The sequence below is a fragment of the Sorex fumeus genome, unplaced genomic scaffold (assembly GCF_029834395.1).
Source record: "Sorex fumeus unplaced genomic scaffold, SorFum_2.1 ptg000109l, whole genome shotgun sequence".
NCBI classification, from domain to species: Eukaryota; Metazoa; Chordata; class Mammalia; order Eulipotyphla; family Soricidae; genus Sorex; species Sorex fumeus.
Genome location: NW_026606166.1, coordinates 2,624,420 through 2,641,487, shown reverse-complemented (window position 1 = coordinate 2,641,487; position 17,068 = coordinate 2,624,420).

Here is a 17,068-nt window from a genome sequence, read left to right as displayed (position 1 = left end):
AGCAGTGGAGAGAGTGGGCATCCTTGTCTCATCCCTGATCTTAGAGGGAAGGCTCTCAGTTTTTCGCCATTGAGGACGATGCTTGCTGTAAGCTTGTGTTAGATGGCTTTAACTATATTGAGAAAAGTCCCCTCTATCCCCATTTTGGCTAGGGTTTTCATCATAAAGGGGTGCTGGATCTTGTCAAATGCTTTCTCTGCATCTATTGATATGATCATATGATTTTTATCTTTTCTTTTGTTGATGTGGTGGATTATGTTGATTGATTTCCTAGTGTTAAACCAGCCTTGCATCCCCGGGATGAATCCTACTTGGTCATGGTGTATGATCTTTTTGATGAGTTGTTGAATTCTATTTGCTAGTATTTTGTTGAGAATCTTCGCATCCGTGTTCATCAGGGATATCGGCCTGTAGTTTTCTTTTCTCGTGATATCTTTGTTTCCTTTTGGTAGTTTGTTGGGTTCTTGGTTTTATTCCCTCCGTTTGTTCACACATTCTCTCTTCTTGAAAGTACGTGTAAGTTTGGTGAAGTATATCTGTAGCAAGTAAAGTATAGAGGCAATATTACCAGTGTAGTTGTGGGCTTGATGAAAAAACATTTACAAGCTGAAATTCCCCCTTCAAGAAATGTCCTAATACATATTTTTTTTTTAAAAAGTTGAGTGTAAAGTGTAAAACCTTGCGCGTGACTGCCAATGGCTCTGTTCCTGATTCAAATCTCCAGCACCATTTATGGCCTCTCAAACACAACCAAGGAGGCACCCGAGCACAGAACCAGAAGAGCTCCTGTGTACCCTCTGACATGGCCCGTCTTCACTCCCCCCACCAAAATAAAGGTGAAATACTTATAATAACTCTATCCTTGATTTATTTCTTTTATAGTAATCATATTACCAGACTTGCAGCTTTTTTTTTCTTTTTCAGTCATAACTGACAATGCACAGGGATTATTCCTGGCTCATGCACTCAGGACTTACTCCTGGCGGTGCACAAGGGGACAATATGGGATACTGGGAATCAAATCCGGCTTGGCCGCATGCAAGGCAAATGCTCAACCTGCTGTGTTATCACTCTAGCCCCAGATTTGCAGCTTTCACTAACCTACTGAGAATAAAATTGATGGGGCTGCAGCACTTGGATTCTTTGCATTGAATTGCTGCTGATGGACTGAGTATCACAGGGACTAACCTACTGGGACCCCTGTATACTTCTGGGAAGGCCCCACCCTCTCCCCTAAAGAAAGATATTGATGGTCACTTGCACATCCCTAATAACTAGATGATAGAACCTCTGTCCCCATATACATGGGACATCTCACGTAATATTTGAGATAATTCAAAAGTGGAGCAAATGGATGAGAAGTCATAATTCAGTTTCTGCCACTACATGTTCCCTGGACTTTAAAAGGTCAGGCTGTTACTGCTGGGCAAAGTAGTGCCAGTAGTGGCCCTTGAATAGTGCAGGACATGGCCCCTGTACACATGGATAAAAACCGTGATCACTATTCATAAGGAACTTCTTGAGATTTTAGTGGAGTTAGAATTTTTTTCTAATTATATTAATATTATATGGTTTACATTACCGTTGATACTGATCTCTTCTGCACATAATCCCAACTTCAAAATAGAATCAGGACATTGCCTAAAGTCATAGGAATCCAGTTCTCATTGATTTGTTTCATTTGGGCCAGAGTAATAGTACAACTGGGAGGGGGGGGGGCTTGTCTTGTACCTGGCCTACTTGGGTTTGATCCCCAGCACCACATGGGGTCCCTGAGCCCACCAGGAGTGACCCCTGAGTTCAGAGCCAGGAGTAAGTCCTGAGCACAGCCAGGTGTGAATTAAAAACGAACAAATAAACTCATCTGTTTAAAAAGATATTTCAATTATAAAGGTATCATGAATAAGGGTGGAAGAACTCTTAAGACTTTCTGTATTTTTCATCCTTGCCAATTTCTGAACACAGTAAAAATGTTCAATATAGAGGTTTATTAAACAAATTTGCTGATCTCTGGTATTTTAGGAGCAACTAAAACTCTAACCTCTGCTGTATTTTTGTTTAACTACAAAAAATTTTAATGCGAAAGATGCAAAGAGAAAATAAAAAGGCTTTTTTTTGTACTGCAGTAAGTTGATTTTTAATAAAAATGGAATAATGCTGCTTGAGAGTATCGAGCTCTATTATCAGTATACATTTAGACATTTTCTGGTAGTAATGTATTCCATTGTGACCTATCCATTGATTCTCATCCCAGCCAACAGATCAAGACTTTACCTTCGCTCAGTCTGATGAGCGTTCTCTCTTCCCGACTCCCTTCTTCTCTGCTTGCTCTCCAGCTTTCTCTCACCCCTTCTCTCCCTCTCATCCTCCCTCCCTTTTTCATCCAAGTACTGGACCTTGCCTGCACTCTAATTTGCTCAGTGCTGCACACATTCTCATTCCCTGCCTGATGATTATACCAAGGACAGAAAATGCCTCTAAATTAATCCATCACACTGGCGCGGATTCTAATGAGTGGGAAATGCCAAAAATGATCCATTATCACTGCAATTGGAAAATCATTATATCATAGTTCAGCCCCAGCAACCAGTAAAGGAAATCTCTGAAACATACAGTGAAGGCTGGATCCGGAAAACCATCTCTAGTCCTGGAGCTGACTCCATGGGGGCGCTAACTGATTTATATGTCCACACAGCTATGCCCATCCACATGTACAGACATTACCCCAGAGTACCCCTGTGTGCTTATCCCTGGTTTTTGAAAAGGGCCTTATTCACCCTAGCTTGCTCGAGCGGGCCCAGTAACGTCTCCATTATGAGACTTCTTGTTACTGTGTTTGGCATATTGAATACTCTCAGTAGCTTGCCAGGCTCTCTGAGAGGGACACCTTTTACACCCTGGGTTGAGTTTTATAAAAGGTCACTTGACTAAAATGCAATGCCACAGTGCCCTCAAGTGGTCTAATAGATTTAGAAGAATTATTTCTTGTGTGTCTGACTCCTTGTTTCAAAAGATTTTTCTCTTAGTGTTTGATAAAAAAAGAACATAAATATAAATGAATAGCATCAGTGCTAAAAAATCTCAATATGTGTATTCTTTTATTTTAAAATGTTTGTTTAATCTCATTCATCATCGTATTCCCTTTTTCTCTATAATAGTTCAGTAACCCATTAAGGGCTCCTTTGGAAATATGTAAGACAAGTCATTCCACCCAAGGTAATACTAATTTCTTACTTTCCTGCTCATTATATGGGAAAGGTAGGAAGGTTAATGCCACAAATGTGTAAAAACAAATATGTAAAATCTCTATCTTTCACTTCCTAGTAAGAGACAAATTCTTCCTCTCTAGGTAAAGATAAATTCCTGGAAAAAGCAGATTCCTGTGGTGAATTTGCATTTGTGTCTAAGTAATTTCAAGATTTTTCAATTTCAGTCCAGGAATATTCATATTCTGAGTTTTATATTGGACTGAATGAAGAAAAATGTGCACATCTTTAAAGTATTACTTAATTTGATTAGTCAATGCAGCAATCACATGAATCATTTAAGATACTTATTTTTTCATATGTGATATAATTTTTTCCTTCATCAACACTGGCAGGTTTTATTATGAAAAATGTCATGATGTTTAGGGGATTATGAAAAATTTCCTGGTGTTTAGGGGAATTTCATGTGCTTTCCTTATCTAATGTTTAAGCCCTTGTATTGTTCTAGTGAAGTTTGAAAGAATCACTTACCATGTAATTAATTTCAGAAGGAAAACAAATTGATGAATGGTCATGAACAGTGATATTAAATAAGTCCGGTTAACAAATGTTGTGATGACACATACATATTAACATAAATTTATATACAAATTATGATATAAATCTTAGACTGTCCCTGTACAACCAAAGAAAAGAAAAAGAACTGCAGAATGTTTGCAGTTACCCCAAAAGTTTCAAATTGAGAAGCGAGGGACCAAGTGAAGATTTTCAGTATCCTCAGTGTCATGATGCGCTTAGCTTATGAGAATGATAATGTGAATAAAGGTAAAGGTAAAGGCCCTCCCGTTGATCATCGATTTGCTCGAGCGGGCCCAGTAACGTTTCCATTGGAGACTTTGTTGTTACTGTGTTTGGCATATCGAATACGTCACGGGGAGCTTGCCAGGCTAATATATTGCAAATATGTAAATCTTACTATTGGCAATATTTGAATATAGAGAAAGGATTGGTTATATTTGTTAAGTGTAGAATAGGAGAGAGTCACCCCTTACGGATAGAGTCACCCTTTTTCAGGCTGGGTTATGAAGAGGACTATCTGTGTAGTGGTTCAGTCAGATTCAGCACTTTGCAAATCAGGCTTCAGACTTTGAGACATTGCATTCAGGAGTTCCTGTGCCATCATAAAAGCTTTAAAATGTCTCTGAGGGGCTAGAGCAATAGCACAGCAGGTAGGGTGTTTGCCTTGCATGCAGCCGACCCGAATTCAATTCTCAGCATCCCATATGGTCCCCCAAGTACCGCCAGGAGTAATTCCTGAGTGCAGAGCCAGGAGTAACCCCTGAGCCTTGCTGGGTGTGACTCAAAAAGCAAAGTAAATAAATGTCTCTGAGACTTCCTAAAATGATAATACTTAAAGATCACCTGCCTATAAGGGCACTGCAAAAGATATGACTCTGTAAACATAACGAAGCCTGCTATGATTTAGGTGTTTGTGTTGTTGGAGAACCAGGATTTATACCCACAACCTCATATATTTGAGACTTTTACTCTACACTGAGCCAGTTCCCTGATCCTTTAAAGTATAGCTTAGGGCAGAGTGCCTAGCAGAGAAAATACCAATGAGTTTAATTTTAATCATGATGATGATGATTTTTATTTTACTTTTTTTGTGCTACACCCTGAAATGGGCTGGAGTGATAGCACAGTGGCTAGGGCACTTGGCTTTCATGCAGCTGACCCGGGATTACCCCAGTTTGATTCCTCCGCCCCTCTCAGAGAGCCTGGCAAGCTACCAAGAGTATTGCGTTCATATGGCAAATCCTGGCAAGCTAACCGTGACATATTCAATCTACCAAAAACAGTAACAAGTGTCACAATGGAGACGTTACTGGTGCTTGCTCAAGCAAATTGATGAACAATGGGAGGACAGTGCTACACCCTGAAATTCTCAGGTCTTACTATTACTATTAACTCTATACTCAAGGGTCACTCTTGGCAGTGCCAGTGATCAGATATGGGTTGATTGTGTCACAAGGACAGATCTTTCACACTGTACTCTCTCTCCAGCCTCTAATTTAATTTAATTTTTTAATTTTCATTCCCCTGACACTGAAAGAACCTCCAATCATTGGGAAAGGCGAGTAAGGAGAGGCTGCTAAAATCTCAGGGCTAGGACGAATAGAGACATTACTGGTGCCTGCTCGAGTAAATCGACAAACAACAGGTTGACTAGTACAGTGACAGTGATGTATAGAAATATCTAGATTTTTAAAAATGCTATAGTAATGCATTTAGATTATACTTGTGGTTAAATAGGGACCAGGACTCGCATCACTATAAACAGATATTCTGTTCATCTAAATTCAACTTAAAGGGAATTTGCATAGTAGGAGACTTCATATTTTTAAGTGACCTTGATTTCCCAAACTTATTCATGGTTATATAACTTATTTGCATCTCATTGCTTTCATCATAAAATGAGAAAATATTAGCTCTTTAGGAAACTCCTGGGGTCATTTTATTCACTAAACTTTTCAGCATGTTAATTTGTTTAATATACACTTAACTAGTTTAAAACATATTTACATCATAGTATGGCAGAAATCTGTCACATTACAAAGTAAGAATTGGTGTAATATTATGCTAAATAGGCAGATGTGAGATATTTAAAAATCTCATAATTTCCTCCTGAAGAAAATAGTAATTATGATTATAGCAAGGTTTGACCAGAAATCTTAAAAGGTATGTGGTATATAGCACATTTCTCTTAATTTTATCAGCAAACTGTAACTGATGATTGCAAAAGCTTCCCTGGATCTTCAGGAAGCTGTTTTTTTTCTTAAGTGAGATTACGTTTTGTCATATTTCTAGCAATGTGTCACCAACTTCTAGTCATGGACCCCAGAGAATCTGAGGGAAGTGTATTAGTATCTCATGTCAGAAACGTATGTCTGGCTTCTCTCAGATCTCTTTCAATATATTTCCCAACACTTCTATGAACCTAAGACCCCACCAAGTCTCATTCTTTATCTGGGCCCGATCATGACAGGCCACTTAATGTCTCAGACCTTTGACTGTTTTGTCATCTCTACTGTCATTCCCCTTTGTTTGCTTGTACCTAGAAACATCATATTACTTGCAGTGTTCATTCTCTTCCCAGATCTCCTCAGTCAGGGAAGGTCCTTACCCTTGCCTGCCTGGACCACTTGGTGCCTTTCCTTCCCACTCACTTGGCTTTGACTCACGCAGATTATGTATCCACCCATTCCATTCATCTGAACTTCTACTCACTTATTTCCAACTGGAGTCAAAGCAAATATTTGCCTTGCAGTGTGGGCAACAGAGCAACCTGAGGGTTAAGGGATTCAACCTTTGTTTTCTGGGAAAAAAAATAAAACATACAAACAAAAACTGTCCTGCACTCTTTATCTTCCATGAAGCAGTCTGGACAGTTGATCTCAATTCACTCATCTGTAAGATGTAGGCCATAGACACTGGACTAGCTTTATAGGGCTTCAGAGATTAGAAATGATTGTATCTTTCTGTGCCAGCTGCCAATTTTCTGTCATTTAAGACATTTCCTTGAAGCTCCCCCCCACACACACACACACCCCTGTTTTAGCACCCGCATCTCTCTGTGTAATCAGCATGTGAGTCTAACCTCTCTGAAGTCGAATTCCTGCCTCCTATTTCCTAAACTGACTGTGTTTTGATAGACTTCCACCATGCAGAAATGGGATGCATCTCAGGTACTGGGGTAAATTGGGTTTCAGCAGTGACAGTTCCTGCTTGGGCAGACTCGGCTGTTTTCCATTGTCGCCACGATAGTATTCATGACTGACGCTCAACTGATACAAAGATCTGAGAACTTTTGTTAAGATGCTCATGATCTTCAGCATCGGGATTGTCAAAATTACTGGTCATTTCATCTTTTTTCTGTACTGAAAGAAAAGTCACTGTTGTCACTGTTTTGGAGAAGAAATGCATTCTATTCTGGAGATGAATGCTAACAAAACTTCTATAATGTATGCTATGATAAGCTGTATGTGGTCACAGGAGGAAAGCATCAAGTTTTAAATCTTAGAGAAATAGTATAGTTGGCAGGGCTCATTGCCTTGCAATCAGTTGATCTGGGTTCAAGCCCCAATACCCCAAACCAACCCCAGAGTTTTACCAGAAGTAGGGGTTCTGAGTACAGAGTCAAAAGTAATCCCTAACCAATGCCATGTATGGCCCTGAAAAAAAAACCACTAAGGTATCTTATTTTCGTTTACATATATATTTTAAAACATGCTAACATTGTGTAGTTAGTTTAGACTGTTCTCTTTCACACTCCATTTCCAACCTACCAGAAATCCATACTCACTCTTCTAAAAAATATAGAGAGAATTTTTATGTGGTATTACACCCCCAGCATTCCCAAGATTACATCCTTTGCTGCTGTCCCCTTAGTCTGCCTTCCTTAATCACTGTCACTGTTCTCCCATTGTTCATCGATTTTCTCGAGCGGGCCCAGTAACGTCTCCACCGTGAGACTTGTTGTTACTGTGTTTGGCGTATCAAGTACGTCACGGGGAGCTTGCCAGGCTTTGCCGTGCGGGCGAGATACTCTCGGTAGCTTGCTGGGCTCTCCGAGAGGGGCGGAGGAATCGAACTCGGGTCGGTCATGTTGGCTGCGTGCAAGGCAGACGCCCTACCCGCTGAGGGAGGCACCTGCAGCTAGCCTGGAGCCTTCCTTAATATATCAGGCAAATTGCTTTGGTTTTGATAGAATTGTTAAACTTTCATTAACTTAGAATAAACTGCACACTTTAAAAGTGTATGCTTAGATGTTTTAACATAAAAAATTCTACTTTTGTGAAGCCTTCGCCACAATCAAGATAATGGACATATCCATGACCCTCAGATGTTAGACTTGGCCACTTTGCAATTCTCTTTATCTTTTTCTCTCTCTTCAAAAGATCTCTGAATTGGGTTCAACCCTCAGATTTCTATCTGAGGTCAGATTGCATTTTCTAAAATTTTATGCAATACTCTGTATGTTTTATTTATTTGCTTGGCTATGTGTTATTTCACTAGATAGGAAACAATGTAGAGACCGCATCATTGTGTGTGTGTGTGTGTGTGTGTGTGTGTGTTTTAAGAACCAAAAACATTTTTAGTTGTTTGTATCATTTTCCATGACCACCAGCTGCATTTGAGAGCTGCAGTCATTAGGTATAATATTCTAGACAATTCTTGGTATGGGCAGTCCTCAATTTTAGTTAATTTGCTGTGTGCCATTGTATTGCACTGTGGTTTAAATTTGAATGCCCTTAATGGATACCAGATGAGCACATTTTTATGTGCTTTTTGACATTTTAGATGTCCCACGGAGAAGTGTCTTTTCAAGCATTTTTTTAATTAGATTTATATTGTCTAGTTAAAATTTGAGAGGTTTTGCATATTTTGGGGTTGCCACAGATTGTATCCCTGTTAGATGTTTTGTCTTCTTAACCACTTGTGTTTTTGGAACGTAGGTAACTAGTTTGTGAATTATTTAAGAATTATGATTATGACATTTTATGTAAGGCCAGTATCATATATTTTTAATTCCCTCCCCCTGAAAAATGATATGTTCCAGTTACTACTTAAGATTTTTTAAAATTTTACTTATATATTAGAGATGACAATGTTACATTCTGCCTTATAACCTTTTCTAAACTCACTTGTAATTTGTGTTATTTTCTACTAAACACTCATATTCATAGCACAGCGGGTAGGGCGTTCGCCTTACAAGCGGCCAACATGGCCGACCCGAGTTCGATTCCTCCGCCCCTCTCGGAGAGCCCGGCAAGCTACCGAGAGTATTCGATATGCCAGACACAGTAACAACAAAGTCTCCAATGGAGACGTTACTGGGCCCGCTCGAGCAAATCGACGATCAACGGGAGGGCCTTTACCTTTACCTTTTACTCATATTCATAAATATAGTGTTTACATTCTTTCTCATCTCAATTTTGTGTATTTACTCTTTGCTTTGCTCGCATCCAGCCCGGCCGAGCCAGGTTCAATTCCTCCGCCCCTCTCGGAGAGCCCGGCAAGCTTCCGAGAGTATCTCTCCTGCTGGGTAAAGCCTGACAAGCTTCCCGTGACGTATTCGATATGCCAAACACAGTAACAAGAAGTCTCACAATGGAGACATTACTGAGCCCTCTCGGGCAAATCGATGAACAATGGGAGGACAGTGACAGTGACCCTTTTGCAAAGTTTTTAATTGTTGCAGTATTTTTATTTATTTACTTACTATTGCTTGTAGTTTACTTCCCTTATTTGTTTCTTGATCCTCCAGAGTAGTATTACATAGAAGGGATAATGTGTCCCTTGTTTGGTTAGGGGTGTGTGTGTGAATGTGTGTGTGTGTGTCTATGCCTATGTCTGTGAGTGTTTGATTGGGGGCCATACCCAGCAATGCTCAGTGCTTAGTGCTGCCACTGCACTCAGGAATCACACCTGTCATGCCTTGGGGGTACCGTACGTATTTCTGAGATTTGAACCTGGGTCCATGATGTTCAAGGCAAGTGCCCTACTAGATTGCTGTTTGATTGCACTGGTCCCTCTAATCTTACTCCTTATTTTGTGGGAACACTGTTTCTTTCTACTTTTAAAATAAATTATGTGTGTATGAAAAACTTGTTAAAATTAATGTTAACGATAACTTGTTGGGAAAGACCAGTAACGAGAGGCTGCTAAAATCTCAGGGCTGGGACGAATAAAAACGTTACTGGCGCCCACTCAAGTACATCGATGAACAATGGGATGACAGTGATACAGTGATAATTACTTCTAAGCTAGAATAATTTTAAATTTTCCTTATCTTAGGTGTGAAATAAATCCATTTATTTTTCTAATGTACTAGGTGTTCACTCCCTGCCAGCCCCAGAATGGATGGTGGAATCATGAAAATGATTTTTCTCTATCATTAAGATTTCTCTCTGTTGATTATTTTTTATGATTATTTGTGAGATAATACATCAGATAAGAATGTTTCCTTGCATGCAGATGGTCCAGTTTGGATCAGCTGCACAGTATCTGGTCCCCTGAGCATCCACAGGAGTGATCCTTGAGCACAGAGCCAGAAGTAAGTCCTGAGCACCACTGGTGTAACTACCCCAGACTCCACCGCACCAAAAAATAGTAGCAAATTTAAATGGTGACTTACATTTAAAAATTTAAGTTAAAAACTTAATTATAATCCAACCTTATATGCCAGTGTTAAATCCTGTGATCATTATGTATTTTTTGTTTATTAAATTCCGTTTTCTTGTAGTGAATTTGTTGGTTGGTTTTAGTATAAATCGCACAATCACTAAATGAATATGGATAATCATTCTGTTTAGATAATTGAGCTTATGAAGCATTTATGTTCTTTCCTACTTAAAAGTTAACATATGTAATTTCTATTTTCAATAGATTTTATTTATGTTTGTGTGTATAATTTTAATCTAACAAAATAGTTCTTCTATGTGAGTGGCTTCTTAAACAACTCTTGTATGTATCTTCAAGTGAAAATTTTCATTATGTCAATCAATAAAACTCCTTTAGTATCTCTTCTTGTAGAAAGATATTTTAACTGGTATAAAATTATTGGTCAATGATTTTTGTCCCCTTTCTTTCATTATTTAAAAAGACATTGCATTCTCTTTCTTTACTGCATTTTTTAAATTGCAACTTGACCATTAAGCTATTATTTTAATTCTTCTCCCTCTGTATGTACATTCTCTGGCTTCTTTTAACATTTGGCACCATAGCACAGTGGGTAGAGCATTTGCCTTAAATGCGGCCTACCCGGCCGACCCAGGTATGATTCCTTTGCCTCTCTGGGAGAACCCGGCAAGCTACCAAGAGTATCTCGCCTGCACGGCAAAGCCTGACACGCTCCCTGTGACGTATTCGATATGCCAACCACAGTAACAAGTGTCACAATGGAGACGTTACTGGGCCTGCTCAAGCAAATCAATGAACAATGGGAGGACAATGACAGTGACATGTTCATTGATTTTGAGAAACTTCATATTTTTATGTATCATTTAGCAACCTTTATTTCTTGGCGTTCTCTGTGACTATTGGATTCATGAAATTAAAGGTTTTGTCAGATTTGGATGTTTGGTGACTTTTTAAATAAAGCAGAGAGAGAGAAAAAGAGGGAGGGAGAGAGACAGAGAGAGAGAGAGAGCGAGCGAGCTTCCATAAAGGCAGGGTGGGGGTGGGGCTGGCTAGAAGGGAAACTGGGGTCATTAGTGGTGGGAAATGGACACTGGTGGAGGGAAGGGTATTGGATCATTGTATGACTGAAACCTGATCATGAGTAGCTTTGTTACTGTGGATCTCAGGCAAATGGCCCACTCATTGTGCTATCCCTCTTGACCCTGGTCAGTACTTTTTTTTTTGTTTTGGGGCTCCATCTGACAGTACGCAGGGTGTATTCCTGACTCTGCACTCAGGGATCAATACTGGAGGGCTCAGGGGACCATTTAGGGTGCTAGGGCTCAAAGCTGGTTTGGCCACATGCAAAACAAGTGTCTGTACATCATATTTTTAATGTTTATTTGTCTACCCTGACCACACATACTGAACTTTCCCTGTGTTTACTGATTAAATTAATATACTCATTTTTATATGACTATTGAAACGTATTTCAAGTACTTGTTAATGTCGTGACTATTATCAAAGATTGCAAATCTAACGGAAGACACTGAAAAGATCATTAATAACAGGATATAAAGTAGGATGTTTGCAAAGTCTGTTCTACAACTGGATAGTCTATTTGAGAATACTAAATTGGCATTCTTTTTCCCTCCAAATTAGTCATTTGCATGTAATAAGTACCTATAAAACCTTTATGTATTTGTTTAATCCTAATCTCTTATAATTGTTTGTATTACATGCACTTAATTTATGCATAAATCTTCTCAGATGCAGAGAGAAAAACATACTTAAAGAATCTCTGATTACAAGCCCTGCTGTGAGTGGAAACTTAAGGACTAACCATGAGTTCCAGGTATAATTAAGAATACAAATGTTTAATCTCTTAAGCCTTAAGGAATTGAATGCAACTAAACTTGGGGAAAAATCACTTGTCAGAAATCCAAAGATTTTGGATAGACTAGGGAAAAGATAATTGTACTGAGAGCTATAAAATATTGTTTGGGAAAGATCAGTTGTAGAAACCAATAGAGCTAGGTATTGAACTGGTTATTTTGCTGTCAACTTACCACAGAATCTTGCTATTGATACCTAAGGCTTTCACCAAGTTGCATATAGGTAACGATATCTAGTCACAATCTCAATAATATGTACTGATTACTGTGAGAAAGTTTCTAGAGCTTAGAACTTAAGTTGTAATAAGTAGTGGGTAGTGCTTTGATATAAGAATATCTGATCTGTGATCAGAGGCAACATATTTTGAAGTTGTTTCTTTTTAGTGAGTTTTCAGTAGCTAATATGGAGGAGATGTAGCTCCTCCTCCAGATTTGCAAGGATGACTGTCGTCTTTTGACAAAATGATATAAAAAAAGAATAAAGATGCATACATACCTTTTTGAATCAATATTTTTGTGTGTTTGGCCTGACAAGAAGTGGAATTGCTGGGTCATATGGAGATTTATATCTAATTTTGAGAAACATGCTGTTTCCCATAGAGGCTGAACCAGGAAACATCCCCAGCACCAGTGGTAGAGATTTCTTTACTCATTGCATTCCCACCAGCAGAGGTCATTTCCATTCTTTTGGATTTGGGTATTCTCACTGGTGTGTAGTGATAACTCATCTGATTGTCATTTTGGTTTGAATTTTCCTGAGAAGTGATTTTGACAACTACACTGAGATTACCAGGTTGAAGGAGTGAATTTAGGCAATGGATAGACTAGAAGGAATATAAGGAGAGAAGGAGAGTGGTTGAGACATTACTTTGGTGGGGGTAGAGGTCTAGTAAATTTGCACAACAAAGGTATGACCACTGACACTATTGTAGCCTTGTTAACTCAGATACATAGACAGATAGATAGATAGATAGATAGATAGATAGATAGATAGATAGATAGATAGATAGATAAATAGATACACACACTGTAGCACTGTAGCACTGTCCTTCTGTTGTTCATCGATTTGCTCGAGCGGGCACCAGTAACATCTCTATTGTGAGACTTGTTGTTACTGTTTTTGGCATATCGAATATGTCACGGGTAGCTTGCCAGGCTTTGCCATGCAGGAGGAATACTCTCCGCAGCTTGCCAGGCTCTCCTAGAGGGGCAGAGGAATCAAACCGAGGTCAGCTCCGTGCAAGGCAAACGCTCTACCTGCTATGCTATTGCTCCAGCCCATATGTATAAGAACATACATAATATATGTGTATATATGCATATGTAGAGAGAGGAGGGGAGAGAAAGAGAGAAAGGAGTGAAAAAGAGAGGGAAAAAGTGAGAGAGACAGAGAGAGACAAAGATAGAAGTAGTCCCATGTTTATCTCTTTTGCCTAATACCATTCCGTTGGCTTCAAAGTGAAAATCTCATCTGTGTAGAAAATTCAGATTAAAGAGTCAAGTTGCCTTATGCTGCGATTTTTCTTCCCCTACAATATTCTTGTATTGACTGCCTCTTGGAAGCAATCATGATGGAAGGGACCAGGCTCTCTTGCTTTCTCAGTATTTTTTTTAAATGAAAACAAAATTTAGTTTTAAAGGGATAAAGTTTGTAGAACACCAACAACAAAACAGGTTAGATATTACTCTAGGCTATAGATATATGAAAGAATGTGTAATTCTTATAGAACTTTTATAGACCTAGACATACCTTCAGATTCATTTTTCCTTTTCTTTTTTTCTTTTTTTCTTTTTTTAGCTTTTTGGGTCACAGACAGAGATGCTCAGATTTTGCTCGAGGCTCTGCACTCAGAAAGTACTCCAGGGGGACCTCGGGGGACAACATAAATGCTAGGGAAGGACGTTAGTTGTCGAAAGGAAAGCAAATGCCCTACCCACTGTACTATCATTCTGACGGCACCTTCAAATTCTTAGTGACTTTTATTTATTACAACAGACTTGTGGGGTAGGATTTAATTTTATTCGCATTGCCAAGATGAGAAAAGACAAGACATAGGAGGATTAAATAATATCTCCAGGGTTTCACAGGTATGACATTGAACACCTGGGATTAGGACCTCTACATTTTGACTGCAAAGACTGACTGCTTAACTGTTCTATATTTATAGGAAACCAGGGCATTCACTTTGTAGGTGTAAGAGCTTACCGTGCATGGAAAGAGAGAGATAAATCAGTATTTTACTTCTAACTACTATGAATGACACAAATGATGACCTTTATGGTATAAGTTTTTATTTAAAGTATCACTCACCTGTGTCTATCCCTTCTTTCTGTTTCTCTTTTCAAATAAAATATTTTCTTTGAAGTGGATTTTTAAATGTCATCTGCTCTATAATCTCTTCTCTGGCCTTAAAACTCTTTCATGCTTCTTGAATTTGGGCAGGAGACTGTATCGGAAAGTCAGACAAGGATAGAATATTAGAGTAATGAGCTGGAAATTGGCAGTTCTCTTAGAAATAATTTGGTGTCCATGGGTACTTCTGGTCATTTCTTACATGGTTAAGTTCTATTGTATTCTTCCAGGTAAAGAATGGAGTTCATTCTAACATGAGAAGGTAGCAAAAATGTATCTGCTCCCACTTTTTCTGATTTTTTTGGATAAAATTTATCATCATCATTATTAACAATGGAAGAACTTTATAGTAATTATCAAGGAAGAAAATGTTTATAGCTTTTGTATTCAAATTATACAATAATTTTTTTAAGAATGAATAGTACAATTTCCTCTCAATTTAATTATCTTTAAACTAGCCAACATGGACTAAACTAAAGACAAGTAGCAAAATTCTGGGAACATATATAATAACCATCTTGTGGGGAAGACAAGTACATACTTTTCTATTAACTAACATAAAACGCAGAAAGTATAAATTATTATATTGTTATGTTTGGGGCTGGACTTTATTTCCAATGGCAGTAGCTGAGTAATTTTTACTGGTAGTATTCCCATTTCATTGGATCCTCTCTAGTTTCTGGAATTAAGCTATCAATGATTTTTTTAATCAATGATTTTTGAGGGCAGTAACTGTTGGTACTCAAATGTGTCTTATTAATGTTTAAATAGTTTTCAAGTTCTTTCATGAGATCTTGAAAGATATCCCATTGTAGGTACGTCATGTGAAGTCTTAAACTAAAAGTTTGCTTTCTGATTTTTCACTTAGTATCATTGTACCCTTCTGGTACTCTACAGACCCCTTTTTCACTTTTTGCTTACTATGTGTACTATTAATTTTTAAAAAATTAGGTTACTTCTTAGAACAGAAGCTTCAGTGTGAATTTTCCTACACTTAATTGATATTTTAAAATTTCTATTTCAACCCTAAATTGTGACTTTCTAATATATAGAATCAATAATTGTATTACAAATAACTACATCCATCACTTCTTGCATTGATAAGGCCTATGTTAATGTTACTATATATTGCAACAGATGAGTCTTAAAGTCTTAACTTGGAAATGATCCTCAAATGTTGATTTAAATACACTATAAATGTTGTTTGAGAATACAAATATTCTGAGAATATGTTTATGTAATATGTATTCTCAGAAATTAGTGACATATTTGATGAACAAAGTCACACTGCTTTATTGCTTGGCATCGACATTTACACCACTTGTTTTATTCATGTTTTAAGAAATATGACTCAGATTTTGAAGAGACAAAAATGCCATGTACTATTTCAGTTTTGATATTCCTTCTTATATACAAGAGGGTTGTATATTTCAAAGAATTGAAATCTGTCTCACAGTTGATCTGCAAAACATCTTTGTGCTCTGAGTACCACTTGTGCCTTTGTGTTCAATTTGAAGCTGGGGGTGTATATTCAGGCTTAAAATGTTCTCTAGGGCTACTGGAAAGAGGATCTGAACCTATTTTTGCTCCAGTGTGTCATGCAACTATGGTAGAATAATTTCAAAGTTTGGAAAAAAAGAAATTGAGTATTATCCAACTTATATTTTAGACACCTCTGCTACTAAAAGTCACATTGAGGGACATAACACTGATAAAAAAAGAAAACCTACATTGTGTGCAGGCACAAATTAATAGGAAATAACTTGATGTCTAATAGACATTGCAACTGGTGATTTAGTGATACTAAATTATGGAGGAAGTAAAAATAACATAGGTTATTTCCATTAAACTATCAGGAACTACAAACTATTCTACTAGACTTGGGTTATAAATGAAGACTGTTTACTGAGATTTGAATACTGTTCTCCCCAAATTTGTGCCCATTTAAAAATAAAAAAAAATTTGGAGCTGGGTAGTACAGTAATAAGAGAACATGTGAGGCTCTTGTCCTGCATTCTTTTCCTGATACCACATAATTTTCTAAGAAGCACCAAGTACAATCCAGGAGTCACTGAACCACAGGTCCAGTTCCTTGAGCATCACTCATTGGTGGGGCACCAGACTCCTATGAAAATCAAAATATACTCCATTTAAAAGAAAAAGAAAAAAAATATTAGTCTATAATGATGACTTGAATCCATTGTATGGGCAAAAGTACATGGTTTTATTGTGTAAACAGAATATATTCTTAATGAGCTTAATTGTTATAAATACTACACTATTTTAGAAAATAATGCTAAAAATCAGGTCATATAAACTTCAGTTTTGTGTTACCCCTAAGTACTGAAAATTATTTTCTACCACTAGATTTTAGATTTGTTAATTAAGAAAGCCAGTTTTTGATATTTGGTGTCAGAACTGCATACAGA